The following is a 14,090-nucleotide window of genomic DNA, read 5'->3' on the forward strand; positions in this document are numbered from 1 at the left end:
TTGCCTTAGACAGGTTGTGGCCCACTGGGAACTGAGGAGCTCACTAAAACATCATTTGTAATGCAACGTGACAAATCCTGGAGCCAGGGCGATAATCTCTGCAAACTCTGTACAAACAGTCCCCCTGTCTCAGCAAAAGTGATTAATGGGCTCTGCAGAACCAGCATACAGCCCTCTGTATTAATTACTTCAGAGGGCATCTAAATGGAAACCCCAAAGCCCACACAGGCTCTGGGGAAGGGCTGGGGGAATTTGTGAGGCCAGGTTGGATATGGGTCCCTATGCTCTTGCTGCAAATTGGAAGGGGAGTGGAGCAACCTGAGCCTTCCAGGAGCCCTGGGAATGACTACAGAGGTGAGAGGGGGTCCCCAGGGTGCAGCTCCCAGTGAGCTTTAACTGTGCCTGTGCTCAGCACAGTGAGTAGGATCACACCACCTTGTCCAGGGCAGACACAGGGCACTGCCCTGCCTCCAGCTGCAGCTTTGCTCCTTCAGGCACTTTTCCCCAGGGCAGAACCAAGGTGTTGCTGGGTGAGAGAACCTCCACTAAGCTTGACTTTAAAGTGAAGGTGGGGAGAGCAGTCAGGTGTGGAGCAGGAGCTGGAGGGGATATGGTCCTTCAGAAGAGACAGTGGTTTGCAACATCCCCTCTGTCTCTGCCGTAACAGACATGATTTAAAATGCACAGGCCCTCCATAAGGTACTGCAGCTCTACTGCAAAGAGCAAAACCATGCCCATTTATCTCTAGAAAATATCTAAGCCTTAATGTTTTAAAGAGAAAGAGGGAATATGAGGAGAAAAACATACATTTGTTTTTCCAGTGTGTTCCCTGGGCCTCATCCAAGGGGAAAACTACATCTCATCTCAAGACCTCTAAATCCCAGCTGTGGGACTCTGGTTAGAGGACCCCCATGGAAAAGCCTTAATGAATTTACCATGGATTTTTTCAAATTAATTAAAGATATGTCAGATCCAGTAACGCGCACTAGCCTGCCTATATATTCCTCCTTTGTCACACAGAAGTCTATGGCAGGGCTATCATTGCCTGCCCAGCCCTCTAGAGTTACCTGGTGATGGCACAACCCCAGGGTGCTGCCAAATATGATGTATTTATGCCCAGCAAGCTGAACTCCCAGTCATTACACTATAGAAGTAATTCCAGCTGGAAAAAGTCCTTTGGTTATTCTGAGTCTTCAGTGTGATCTGGTTACCACACAGGATCTGCTGTGCATGGACAGGAATTGTATTGATTATTGATGGCATGACATCAGGTGTGGAGCTGCTCTGACTAGGAAAGATGTGACCCTCTCTCTCGTGTTAGCCTGTGCCTGTGATGACAAACCTCAACAAAGGAGGGGCACAGTTCCTTACCTTATGTTATACACAAGGAAACAAAGGCAGAAGTAACTTTTCTATTTACATGAAAGGGGTAAAACTTAACTGTTTGTTATTGTTTTATCTTATCATAATCAAAGATTATTTGATATTATCTTAAAGAGTGTGTTCATGTGATGGTCAGCCTCTCCACTGAAGCAATACACCAAAATGGGTAAACAAAGGAAAATCTACCTGCCATGACACTTCACAAAGTAGGGTGCTCAGTGCCAGGATGGGTGGTGGAACGGTAGTGTTAAGCATAGGGAAATGAGTGGGACAGTTTTCACTTGCTCAAAACACCCACTTGATATCAGTTATTCGTTGAAATAAGTAAACTTTTGGGGGAAAATCACATTTGGAAAAAAAAAAAATTCACATCAAAGAGAATATGAAGAAGAAAAACAGGGTCTAGATAACAGTGAAACAGTAAGAATTAGACAAAAGCAGATTCCAATTAGAGAAAAACACTCCCCAGCTAGTCAACAGCCTGGCCTTGAGACAGGCCTGCAGGACACCTGCTAGACAGATAAAAGGGATGGAAAGGAGAACTCCCCACAGCTTGTCTTGGTTATAGCTTTGAGCACTGGCTAAAAACATATGCAGTAATTGAAATCACTGTATTAATAATATTAATGATCCATTAGCATACTAAAATTCACACCTGCAGGCTAGAGGGACCCCTACTAACAACAAGTTACCCACTTTTGGAACATGTGTGGTGAAATCCCTGAGCATTGCCACTTTAACTGGAAGTGAGGGACTGGTAACCAATCCTGTGTGCCAGTGACAGGACAGAGCTGGAGATCAGGTTGGGGTTGTTCAGTCTGAAAAAGAGAAAGCTCCAGGGGCACCTCATCGTGGCCTTCCAGTACCTGAAGAGGGCCTACAGGAAAGCTGGAGAGGGTCTTTTTACAGGGGGCTTGCAGTAAGAGGATAAGGGGCAACTGTTTTAAGCTGAAAGAAGAGAGATTTAGGTTAGAGATCAGGCATAAATTCTTCAGTGGTGAGACACCACTGGTCTCACAGGTGGTGAGACACTGGAACAGGCTGCCCAGAGATGTTGTGGGGGCTCCATCCCTGGAGGTGTTCAAGGGCAGGTTGGATGGGGCTCTGAGCAGCCTGTTCTAGTGGGAGGTGTCCCTGCCCCTGCAGGGGGTTGGAACTCGATGATCTTTAAGGTCTCTTCCAACTCAAAAAATTCTGTGATTCTGTGCTTCTGTGAAGTTCTTTCTCACATTTTTGGGTGTAAAAGTAGCTCTTGCATTTGGGGAAACTGAGCTTGCTCTGTGGAATACCACCCTGCTCCCTGTTCTGTGCAGAACTGGATATTAAAGCAAGTATCTTGCCTCTGTGTGTGGATCAGCTTCTTGCACACTGGCTGACAGTCCCCGATTTTGGGACAACACACTCGTTAGGCATTACACCTGATTTCTAAAGGCAATGATCAGAGTGAGATTATAGAAACTAAAAAGCTTACAGATCAGCTGTAAAGACTGCACTTAAAATCCTACAAGTTGTCTGTCAGGACTCTTGAGCACCTGTAAATATATGGCTCTCAAAACTTTACTAGGGGAGCCTGAACTAAATCTCCACAAGCAAAAGCTCACTGTTTTCCTTGTACTACTTTGTCTTGAGAAGAAAATGCATGAAAAGTTTGGAAAATAGCTTAGCATTTAGTTTTACAGAGTATGTTCCCCTGAAATTGCCTGCATAAAGGCTGGGCAGCAAGAAATCCACAGCCACAGTAAGGAGACTGAGGTCTTTTTTCTGAGAAGTAAGACAGCTTGAATTTTAAAAGGACTTCATATAAACAAGCATAAAATAAAATAATTATTCCAAAGTCTCCTGAATTCTTGCCACTTAATTGGCTGCTTAGTGGGCAGGGAGGACAGGGAAAGCAGTCACTGTAGAGAACCTGATCCAGAAGTCTGTAGGGAGGCTGCTCCATGACATCCATACAAGGGGCTTTCTGTGTGCCACAAACAATTTGATGGACGTTTGATACTGGAATAACAAATTGAGAGTCGTGGATATATTAAGAAAGTAAAGTGTCCTGTGAAACAGTGGACTAGCCTCTCCCCAAAGCAAACTGGTCAGATGGGCAATGCCTGGCATTTTGCTGATGGCAACAAGTGCTTCAGGAGTGGAACGAGCAATTGGTCTGGGGACAGTGGGCTCCAATTTGTGTCACCTTTTTTGCACTTAATGGAAGGAGTCTTTATCCTTCTCTGGGAAATTTCTAGCTTTTGTGGTAATTGGAGAGAATGGTTAACTTGTTGGCAACAGCCAAGCATGAAGAAGCCACGTTGAAGAGGAACTGCTGAGAACACTCTAAATTGCATTTCCTCAAAATGAAACAGGATGGGATTACAACATCTCCTTGGCATGGCTCTAAAACCAAAATGTTTCTTCACTGGGTAAATAATTTAATGCACTGGTAAGAATACAGCCTGCAGCCTCAGATGGAAAGGAATCTGGCTTTTCCTTAAATTCTGTCCCTTGCTCTCATGATAGCTTGAAACACAAAGTAATTACTTCCATTGCCAACCCCGGACTCATTTGATTACTCGCTGCATTAATTTAGTGATTCCATGATTTGAACCCATTGGTTTATTGATTTAGTCATAATAGGAACCCTGATGCAATCATGGGATTGTTCCATTTTTAATTAACTTAGCAAAATGTAGTAGATTAACCCTTACTGCCTTCAGAGTAAGCTCCCTCACTTAATCTTTTAATTAAAACCCATTTCAATAAAATCCACCACACCAGTTTATTCTGTCAGACTCCTCTATGGGTCAAAAGCCCAAGTGCACATGTAATTTACAATGAGGTATTTCCAGGCCACTTGATTCTTCCTTCAGATTAGTATGAATCCCTCATATAATATATGGAGAGTGAGAGCTGCATGGAAGGGAATGTGGGAAACAAAGAAGAATGTGAGAAAAAGACCCTGTTTTCTTGTTCTACTTGTTTTTCTAGAAACATGCTATTGAATCACTTAATTATTTCTAACTTAACTAGTGACAGGTTCAGAAATATGATTTAGGCATGAACAAAATAACTGTCCTTACTGGTAGATGGATTTCCAGTGTCAGACAGTTCAGTAGGGTGGCTTTGAATAATGGTCATAGTTCATATTTGTACAGTTCCTTACAGTCCACAAGGAAATAGTCCACTTGCTGTATTGAAATTTCAACTGCAAGCCTCTGTAGAGAGTAATCATACACTTTTATGGCTTTTTCCATTCCTATTATCTGGTGCTTTTACTGAACTTTTCAACTGGTTGCCCTTGCTTTTTGCAGCATGATCATAGCTTTTGTTTCTTTCTCAGCACTCCTTCTGTTAGCTGTTATAGCAACCTCCAGTACTGGATGCCCAGGTACAAAGTAAGGCTGCACAGTTCAGGCCTGTGGGCCTTGCTTTTTACTGTCCCCACATTTTAAACAGAGACCTCCTACACTTACTATGTGAATCCTTCTGGCACTGTCAGAAGGATGCTGGTTTTCTCCTTCGGTTTCCCTGGCCATACAAGTATCATATTTACACCTGGTACTCTTGTTTGTAGGAAAAACCATGGGCTGAACACAAGCATTCAAAGGTGACAAGCTCTATGAGTTGGTTCTCAAATTTGATTTTCTGAATCAAGCACTGCATAGAAAGGAGGAGGATAATGGGTGTGTTGTTTGCCTAGAAAAAGTAGGATATCTGTAGATGAAAAGATGGGTAAGAAAAGACGAGAAGTTACCAGAATGTCAGTGCTGCTCAATATCGAACACCAAAGCTACAAGGAAGAAAATTAACTGCATCTCAGTGACTTGTGAAAGAAACTGGGGCATTGGCTACAATGAGCTTGAAGCTACTCTTATGAAATCATTCCATCAGATATGTGCAAACAGCTGGAAGAGGAAAACAGCTGGTGTAAAGATCTTGGGCTAAATTGCTCACCAAAGTAACTGAAACTGCAGAATTATGTCAAATTTGTTCAAGCTTCAGGGAGAAGAGACAGCTGCTGACCTCACTGGTGCAAAGGAAAAGGTGGCTGCCAAAAAAAATCAAAGGTTATGAGCCATGAAACACCCGCAGAGTCAGCAAAAGAAAACCTCTCTTCTCAGCAGCTCTCATCAGGACTTCTGCCACTTTTGGGACCTTGGAGAAAGGAAGAAAACCAGTTGCTGGAAGTTTCACCAAGCTGGTCCTGCACGTTCACACAAACGGGAGCCTCCACTGACAAGGCTGCTCCAAGCAAGACCCTGCTGGTCCCACTGTTGTGTCTGGGATACACTGGGGACTCCTGTGAACTGCCCTGGGACTCTGCCAGGACAGCAGATGACAGGGAAGGAAGGTGGCTTTTCTTGGCCCACAGTGCAGTTTGCCAAGAGCTGGCATGGCATCCCCAAGGTTTTGTTGTCTTGTATTTGATACGTTATTGTAATGCTGTCAATATTTGAGCTAATTTTTGATGCGGAACAAGTCCATCTGCTCTCTGGTCATGGAAATACTTCCTTTATTGTCACACCTTTTCCAGTTTTGAAACTTACCCTGCTGAGAGAGTTCAAAGGTAATTCCATGCATCTTGTGAGTGGGACAGAGCAAACAGAAAGGCCACAGCACTGCTGGCTCACCCACAAATCCATGCTTTCCTGATAAAGTGCTTTACAAACTAATATACACCAAAATTATTAAGCTTTTGAAATGAAGGAAGCAGCTGGGTCACAGCTTGGTGTGCAGTGGGTGAACGGTAACTAGAAAAACACTTGTTTAATTTAAAATAAAATGGGAACTTTACAATATATTGTAGGAGGCAATTGATTATTTTAAATTTTGTATGCTGGACCATCATCACTCTATTCACTCACACAAGTAAATTAGATTATACTTAATTTTCTGTATCTGCCATGGAAGAGTAAGAGTCTGGGTCAACTCAACCAGGAGAAATGTGATTCCTGCGAGTCCCCACCAATTCGGTTCAAAGCTCAGATCAATGAGGTATTCCTGTGCCTTAGAATAAAGACTTGTAAATATGTACTTGCCACCTGATTCTCTTTGTAATATAACCAGGGGCTATGTCTCAACAAGTGATAATTGGAAAACAACTCCAGATGAGAGCTGCCTACCTCAGAAAGGAGACAGCCAAAAATAGAACTGAGCAGATCATGGCCCAGGGCGCTCCAGGTTCCTTTCACATAAATGAGTGAGTGGAAATGAAATGGCAAAATCAGAGCTGATGACAGCCTGCCTGCCTGCTAGATGTGACCTGCAAATGGATTTTAAAACATTTCCAACTACTATCACAATTCAGGCTGCATATCCTTATTACCTGCACACAGAGGGACATTTTAGAGGGAAATGGGTGGCTTTTTTTCTCACTGCACCTGTTAGTAGGCATGAGGTATCCCAGAACTCCTTGGCTTGGTCTGTGTGTCTGGCATGCATCTTTCTGTGCCAAGCACTCCTATTTCAAGTTCAGCAAATCATTTTAGGAGTAAAAAAGCTGTTGTTTCCATCAGATGTGAATGTTGTGCCAGCCCTGGCTTGGTTCTAGGAAGCAGGATCCATTGTTCAGGTTGGAGCTTGGCAGGAGGAGGTGGGCAGGATGTGTTTCAAGAAAGTAGAGGGTTTTTAAGAGCAGGAGACCAAACCCAGGGTCTGCTCAGTCTCATGTCCTGCTTTCAACAACATCCAGGGCTGGGTGCCTGCAGGTTTGGTTAGGACAAGACATCCCAGATATCTGGGAGTCTTCTTCTAGGAATGTGTCTGATCACCAGACTGACCACTGCACGGGCCAGGTGTCATACATCAAGGTAGCTTACTCAGCATCAAGACCATTTTTATTTTGCTTCTGACAAAGTGGCAGGAGAATGAGATACACTCAGAGTGCATCAGAGAGCCCCATTGTACCTTGGTTGCCTGCGTATCTGGATGGAAACATTGTCCAAGGAAGACGCCGTTTTGTCTGAGGTTATTTTAAGGAAGGATCAAAAATCTCACCCAAATTCCTGCTCTTTGACAGAGACCAGATCCATTTCCCACAGAATTATTTTTTTTTAACATACCTGTTGAGCAGATAGAAGTCTAGTCTTCTGACTAGAAGAAATCTGAACCTTAGGATTTGAGGACAGCTTTCTGTTACAGCACATGCCCTCCTCACCTGCCTTCACCACCCCAAACACCTTGAGAGGAGGGTGACCATGAAGATTTCCATGGGCATGGGAACAACTAGCACACAACAGCTACAACAGGACAACAAAACAGGGAAAGGAAATAACAGACTAGTGATCAGTATTGAGCTATGATACTCACCAAGAGCTTTCCATTCTCTGCCTAAGTCCCTTGGGCCAGAGAGTGGCTAATGCCAAAGGCAGCCCATGTCTCTTTTAAATCCCAAAAGACATCATCCCTTCTATCTATCTTGTTCACCCTGTAAAAAATTAAGGAGTGGTCTTCCTTCTCTGGACTATGGCTTAATTGCACCAGATATTTGTAGTATTTGGTAGGTTTACATTTCAGAGGAAGGAGATACTTCTCTGTGCTCCTGTCTCCAGCAATTGTCACACGTTGGTGGTGGCTCAGATGAGGAAGTCACTGCTAGGACTCCCTCCTTCTCTGCCAGCTAGAGCAAAAGGACAGCACATAAGCTAACTGACGAAATTGGCCATGGCCTCATAATTTTAATGTTTGACTGTTCTTTGTATTCTCTTGGCATAAGGAACAAGGAGAGAGTGAAAGAGTGGCTGACAGCAGTCCAACAGTCCTCTGGGCTTACTTAGAGAGGGTCATATCTATTTTGTTAAAAAACTGGTGGTGAGCAAGAGTGAGCAGTGACACAGCACCAGCTTCCATGGGACCCGAAGTACAGTGTTTCTGGCCAAGACCACAGTGTCCCCCCAAGACAGCACAGCTCCGTGGTCCCAAACTCCAGAACTTAAGCTCCAACTTCACTGAAATCCATGGGGAAGTTTCCACTCACTTCAACAGTGCTGCCATTTCAGCCAATTTTTGCTTAATGTGACAAGATGCTACATTATCCCAGATATATTTTTTTGTCCATGTAGCAAGGTTTCCACTAGTATCAGATAGACTTTCAGCTGACTTTGGCCTAGAGCAGGTGAGATCTCCCTATCTGGATGAAAAGAACCAAACATTTTTCCTATAGTTTGAATTTAATAAAGGAAAAGAAATAGAGGAAGACAGAGCCACAGCTGAGGAAGCCAGGACATCTGATATTGGAAAGGCCCAAGGAGATGGAGTACTCGAAAGACAGTAGGTCAAAGCTGCACATTGAATTTATCACCAGTCTCTGTTCTGTTCCATATAGTTGTGCCATCCATCATGGGGATGTTTTCTCTAAATGACAAAAGTGTATGGCAAGCTGCCCTTTCTGTTTTGTGCACATACAGGAGTAAAATACCTTGTCCTAGTTTTTGCCACAGATTTCCAAGTATGCTGAGAACTCAAGGAGATTCTCTTCTGTTTCCACTTACTGTAGGAACGTTCTTTTTCCTCTGTTTTATAATAACCCTGCTCTGAAGGTGGAACATCAGTTGGACTCGTACTTCATTTATCAAGTTTGCAAGGATACACAGAAGACATCCCTAGAGGGATGAGAAGTTATGATACGCAGAAAAATAAAATTTGATATCTACTTTGCTAATCTAATGGAACATTTTATTACTTTCAGAAATATATTTCAAGTTGGGAGACAAAGGTTTTAGCTAGATCCTTCAGAGAAAATTGTGGCTCATTGAAAATGGATATAAAAGTAGATTAAGACTCTTCTCATACATTAATGCAACATGGTTTGATCTGCTTCAAAAAGTCTGACCAGCTTATGAAAATTCTGAGCTTGTATAACTGATAGTCAAGTTATTTATTAGGGGAAAGACCAGTGTTTACACTGGAGCATGCTGAACAGTGGGAAGTGTCTGTAAGACCAGGCAAAAGAACACAAAATTAGACAGTCAGAAAATTCATAGTAATTGAAAAAAAACTTATGACAAACACCTGGCAAAATCTCAAATGCTGTAAAATAAAGTAGCAGCAATAACTTCAGGAGACGAACAGGAATGGGTGTCTTGGGGACACCATTTTATCGTCTGCTCTCCTGGCAGTACCTAATCAGCTAAGATTTTGTACCATTGCCTGAAAGTTAGTTAATGTCTCAGAATAAAACACCATCCTCTGGTGTTAATTCTCTAACTTGCCACTAGATATGCAAAGTAGAGAGAGCAGGACATCACTGGTGAGCTTCAGCTGTGGTGAGTCTCTTATGTTAGGTGAGAATCATCACCAAGAGGGTCTGAGATATTAATCTCAGTGCCATAAAGGGATTCAAAGGTAGGTCCAGCACAACCCTGTGATGGACTGTAATTGACACCACTGCTAAGGAGGTAAGCTGTCCTGGATGCTGCTCTGCAGCGATGACAAAGTACATCAGACCTGCCTGAGTCTCCAGCAATGAACACGGTGAGAAATGACAGCCTCTAGACAAAGAAAATAGTCTCTTTCTGGAGGATATGAAGAAGCTGTTGTTAATCAAACAAAAAAATAAACCTAAACTAATAAGTCCTTCACTACTGGAAAATTGTTCCTCCCCAAAATTATTCTGAAAAAATCTGTTCTGCCACATGTTCCCAGTTGTCACCAAAACGAGGTCCTCTGCATAATTTCCCCAGCCCTAGTGTATGTCCAAGCCACCAGTCAGTCAACATCTTCACATACTTCATGCATGGACAGTGCATGAATGGCTCCCTGCCTGGAAGGTTTCCTGACACAGCTCTATTAGAGTGAGATGTCCTCCTTCCTGCTGCTCTTAGGACCAAAACCACCAGGTTCTTCCATATGTCCTTACATTCCAGCCAATGGGTATCATTTTGTACCCCAGAACAGGCTGTGCAGGACTTTGATTAGCAAACAACACTCATGTGGACTTTCAACCTGATGCACAGTCTGAAGAACTGGAATGTAGTTTGAATACTGATTCCATTGCACCTACAAGAACAAACTAGAAACTAAGTGATTCTTATGGGGACAATGCAGGAGGGTACTCTGTGCTACTGGAGCTGGATTTGTGATGCTTCACTAAGCTAAGTGTTGCTGGTGATAGCAGGTTTGTGCCAGAAGTGCCCTGATCTGGGAATTTATGGGAGTGGAGAGAGAACAACTGCCAGAAAGGGTGGGAATAATAGTCCTCCAAGGACTTTCTTGTAAAGAACATTCCCTTCTAGGCTGTATCCTAACTGGATAATTTAAAATTATATTTGACATTCTCTGTCCAGGAGACTTAGCTCTTAACGAGTTGTTTTTATCAGTTGAGTAGTTTGGGTGATTCCCTTTACTAGCTGTGGTTACCTCCAGGACAGGTGGCTTGGCCTTCCCTGGGAGGTTTGTGCTCCAGTGCTGATGGTCTACCTTCCTCAAGCCTCCTAAAACCTTCTGAAACCTCCCCTTGTTCAGGAGCAGTCATTCCCCAACCCACCTGGCTGCAACCACCACCTTGAGAAGCGTAGCTCCTTCAATAGCTTCTTATCACCCAGAGTTGCCACCATTTTTTGAGTGTGTGGATGAACTTGGCCTCTGGGATTTCAAATGAAAGCCCCAAAAAAGGTAGTTAGCCTAAATACAAATCAAGAAGGAACTGGACAATTGCTTTTAAGTTTTGCCACATATCTAAATTACACAGGAACATTGTTATGATGTGGTCTGAATACAACTTATCAGGGTGAAGGGACCCAAGAAGCCTCCTCTGCCCAGAAGGCCTTTCAGATGTGAGAATAAGGAGGGGAATAGAAAGAGTCTCAAAATCTGTTTTCTATATAACTAAACTTCTCCATGGCAGAGAAAGCATATGGTACAAATGCAGAAACTCATTAGTGCAGACCTTTGGGAGGCACCATGATTAAGCAAAACAGAGCCAGATGAGCATGAGAGAAACAACAAATTGCCAACACTGGAGAAAAATAACTGAGAGCCAAGTGACTACAGTTGCAGATTCAGGATAAATATTCTCAGGAATGTGATTTCTGAGAAAGACTTTTTCCAAGAAAGGTTTCTGGCTCTGTTACACTGATCCATGCAGGGAGTAGGTTAGCTTAGTCCTCAGTGGTGGTGCAGACAGATATTTAGGTTGGTAGCAGAAAGTTGATGACATTTTTCTGTGTACTGCTTCCACTTCATAGTATTTTAAATATTTCAAGAACTGAAGATCCTTTCCTGGACTGCTTAGATTCTTGGTCTTTATTTTTTAGTGAGGTCCTCTAAAATTAAAACATCATGGTAGAAATGCCATGAAGACAAGTTTCCTTCCCCTTCTAGAAGGAAATATGGAGTCACAATGGAAGATAAATACATGTGACCTCACACAGATCCTTCAGTCAGGAGGAAATTAACTCCTTTAAATCTTTTTGCTTTTTTTTTTTTTTTTTTTTTGGCCTTTTGCCCAGTGTTACATGCCTTTCATCAAGAACTCATACCTGCCAGACTTTATTGTGCTCCTAAGCCCTAGGCCAGAAAAAGAAGATCTAATTTAGTTGATTGATGGGAAAAAAAAAATTTTTTTTTGGCCTTTTGCCCAGTGTTACATGCCTTTCATCAAGAACTCATACCTGCCAGACTTTATTGTGCTCCTAAGCCCTAGGCCAGAAAAAGAAGATCTAATTTAGTTGATTGATGGGAAAAAAAAAATAAATAAAAAATGGAGAAACAACAGTAAGGGATTATTTTAAAAGCTAGCTACTCTTGATATATTTAACTGGTATCTAGAATCTGATTATAGGAGGTTGTGTTTTAAATACATACAGACTATGTGTTGTGATGATGATTTGTCCAATTATGAGCCAATTATTTCTGCAATCAAACTTCATAAACATAGCACCTCATTGCTACCTATACCTCTTGGTTTAACTGTATTTCTCTGTCCTGTGCTTTGTACCCAATGATTTTGGACAGCAATCATTAGAAACTGAAGTTTTCAAATAATAGACAGTTTTTGTAGCAGGCTGGTCCAATGACCTTAAGCCATTATTTTTTTTATTTATTTTTTTTTCTTGACATGTCCATTCTAAATTTACTGTCACATTTTAACTTACCTCTTTGGATTTAATACCTGATGCTAGCTTGGTACCTCTCCATTGCAGTAGGTGGAAGGGAGTTATGAATGAGCATTCATTGCTCACACCTGTGCAACTTCCAGGTGAAACCAGCTTGATTTCTGCTTAAAAGATGCATTTTTTTCCCCATTCCTACTACAGAGCATAAAGATGTTCTTTTTGTCCATGAGCCTTGTCCTGGTTCTCTAAGTCTTACCCAAATGATAAAGATCCTATAGTGCATCAGTGACTTGGGTGCAAGGACTCTGTCCTAACTGTGAAGCTTCTGATGAGATATGATCTCTCCACTTTACTCCTCACCTGTGCCACCGGCAGGTTGTGCTGTGTTGGGGAACACACACAGCACAGGCTTTTCTCTGCAGCTGTGATGTGCTTGAGGGGATGAGATGTAGGAGTGAAAAGTCAGGGCACAGACCTCAGTCATCTTCATGGGCTCTTTCACATGGGTGTTATGCTGGTTAGCCAACATCAGGCTTTTTAGTAGGACAGGCTGAGAAATTCCTCTGCTGGAGAGGAGGGAGAGTTGGCGCTTTGTAGTCCAGGTAACATGTCAAGCGCCATTCATGGAGGAGTTTACACACTTGTCCTTGTGTCCAAGGCTGTCAGGGAGCTCTTGGCAGCTCACAGTTGAGTACTAGAGCTGGGGCAACCATAGAAGGGCGTCCTTTTTCCCTTTGGGCAGAAGAAGCCTCAAGCCAAGGTTTTAACCTGTGTACTCAGACATGATATGTGAGTCAGTCACTACACCACAGCAATCCAACAGCTGTGGTACTGTGGTGGTGCAGACCCCCCCATTCACTGAGCCACATTGCAACATCAACATGAGCCAGCATTGGTTTTGCTTTAGTTACAAGTGCAGAGAGCCCAACATTGTTCTCTAAGCCCTAGGCCAGAAAAAGAAGATCTAATTTAGTTGATTGATGGGAAAAAAAAAATAAATAAAAAATGGAGAAACAACAGTAAGGGATTATTTTAAAAGCTAGCTACTCTTGATATATTTAACTGGTATCTAGAATCTGATTATAGGAGGTTGTGTTTTAAATACATACAGACTATGTGTTGTGATGATGATTTGTCCAATTATGAGCCAATTATTTCTGCAATCAAACTTCATAAACATAGCACCTCATTGCTACCTATACCTCTTGGTTTAACTGTATTTCTCTGTCCTGTGCTTTGTACCCAATGATTTTGGACAGCAATCATTAGAAACTGAAGTTTTCAAATAATAGACAGTTTTTGTAGCAGGCTGGTCCAATGACCTTAAGCCATTATTTTTTTTATTTATTTTTTTTTCTTGACATGTCCATTCTAAATTTACTGTCACATTTTAACTTACCTCTTTGGATTTAATACCTGATGCTAGCTTGGTACCTCTCCATTGCAGTAGGTGGAAGGGAGTTATGAATGAGCATTCATTGCTCACACCTGTGCAACTTCCAGGTGAAACCAGCTTGATTTCTGCTTAAAAGATGCATTTTTTTCCCCATTCCTACTACAGAGCATAAAGATGTTCTTTTTGTCCATGAGCCTTGTCCTGGTTCTCTAAGTCTTACCCAAATGATAAAGATCCTATAGTGCATCAGTGACTTGGGTGCAAGGACT

This window comes from Chaetura pelagica, unplaced genomic scaffold (genome assembly GCF_000747805.2).
Source record: "Chaetura pelagica isolate M959 unplaced genomic scaffold, ChaPel_1.0 scaffold53, whole genome shotgun sequence".
Lineage (NCBI taxonomy): Eukaryota > Metazoa > Chordata > Aves > Apodiformes > Apodidae > Chaetura > Chaetura pelagica.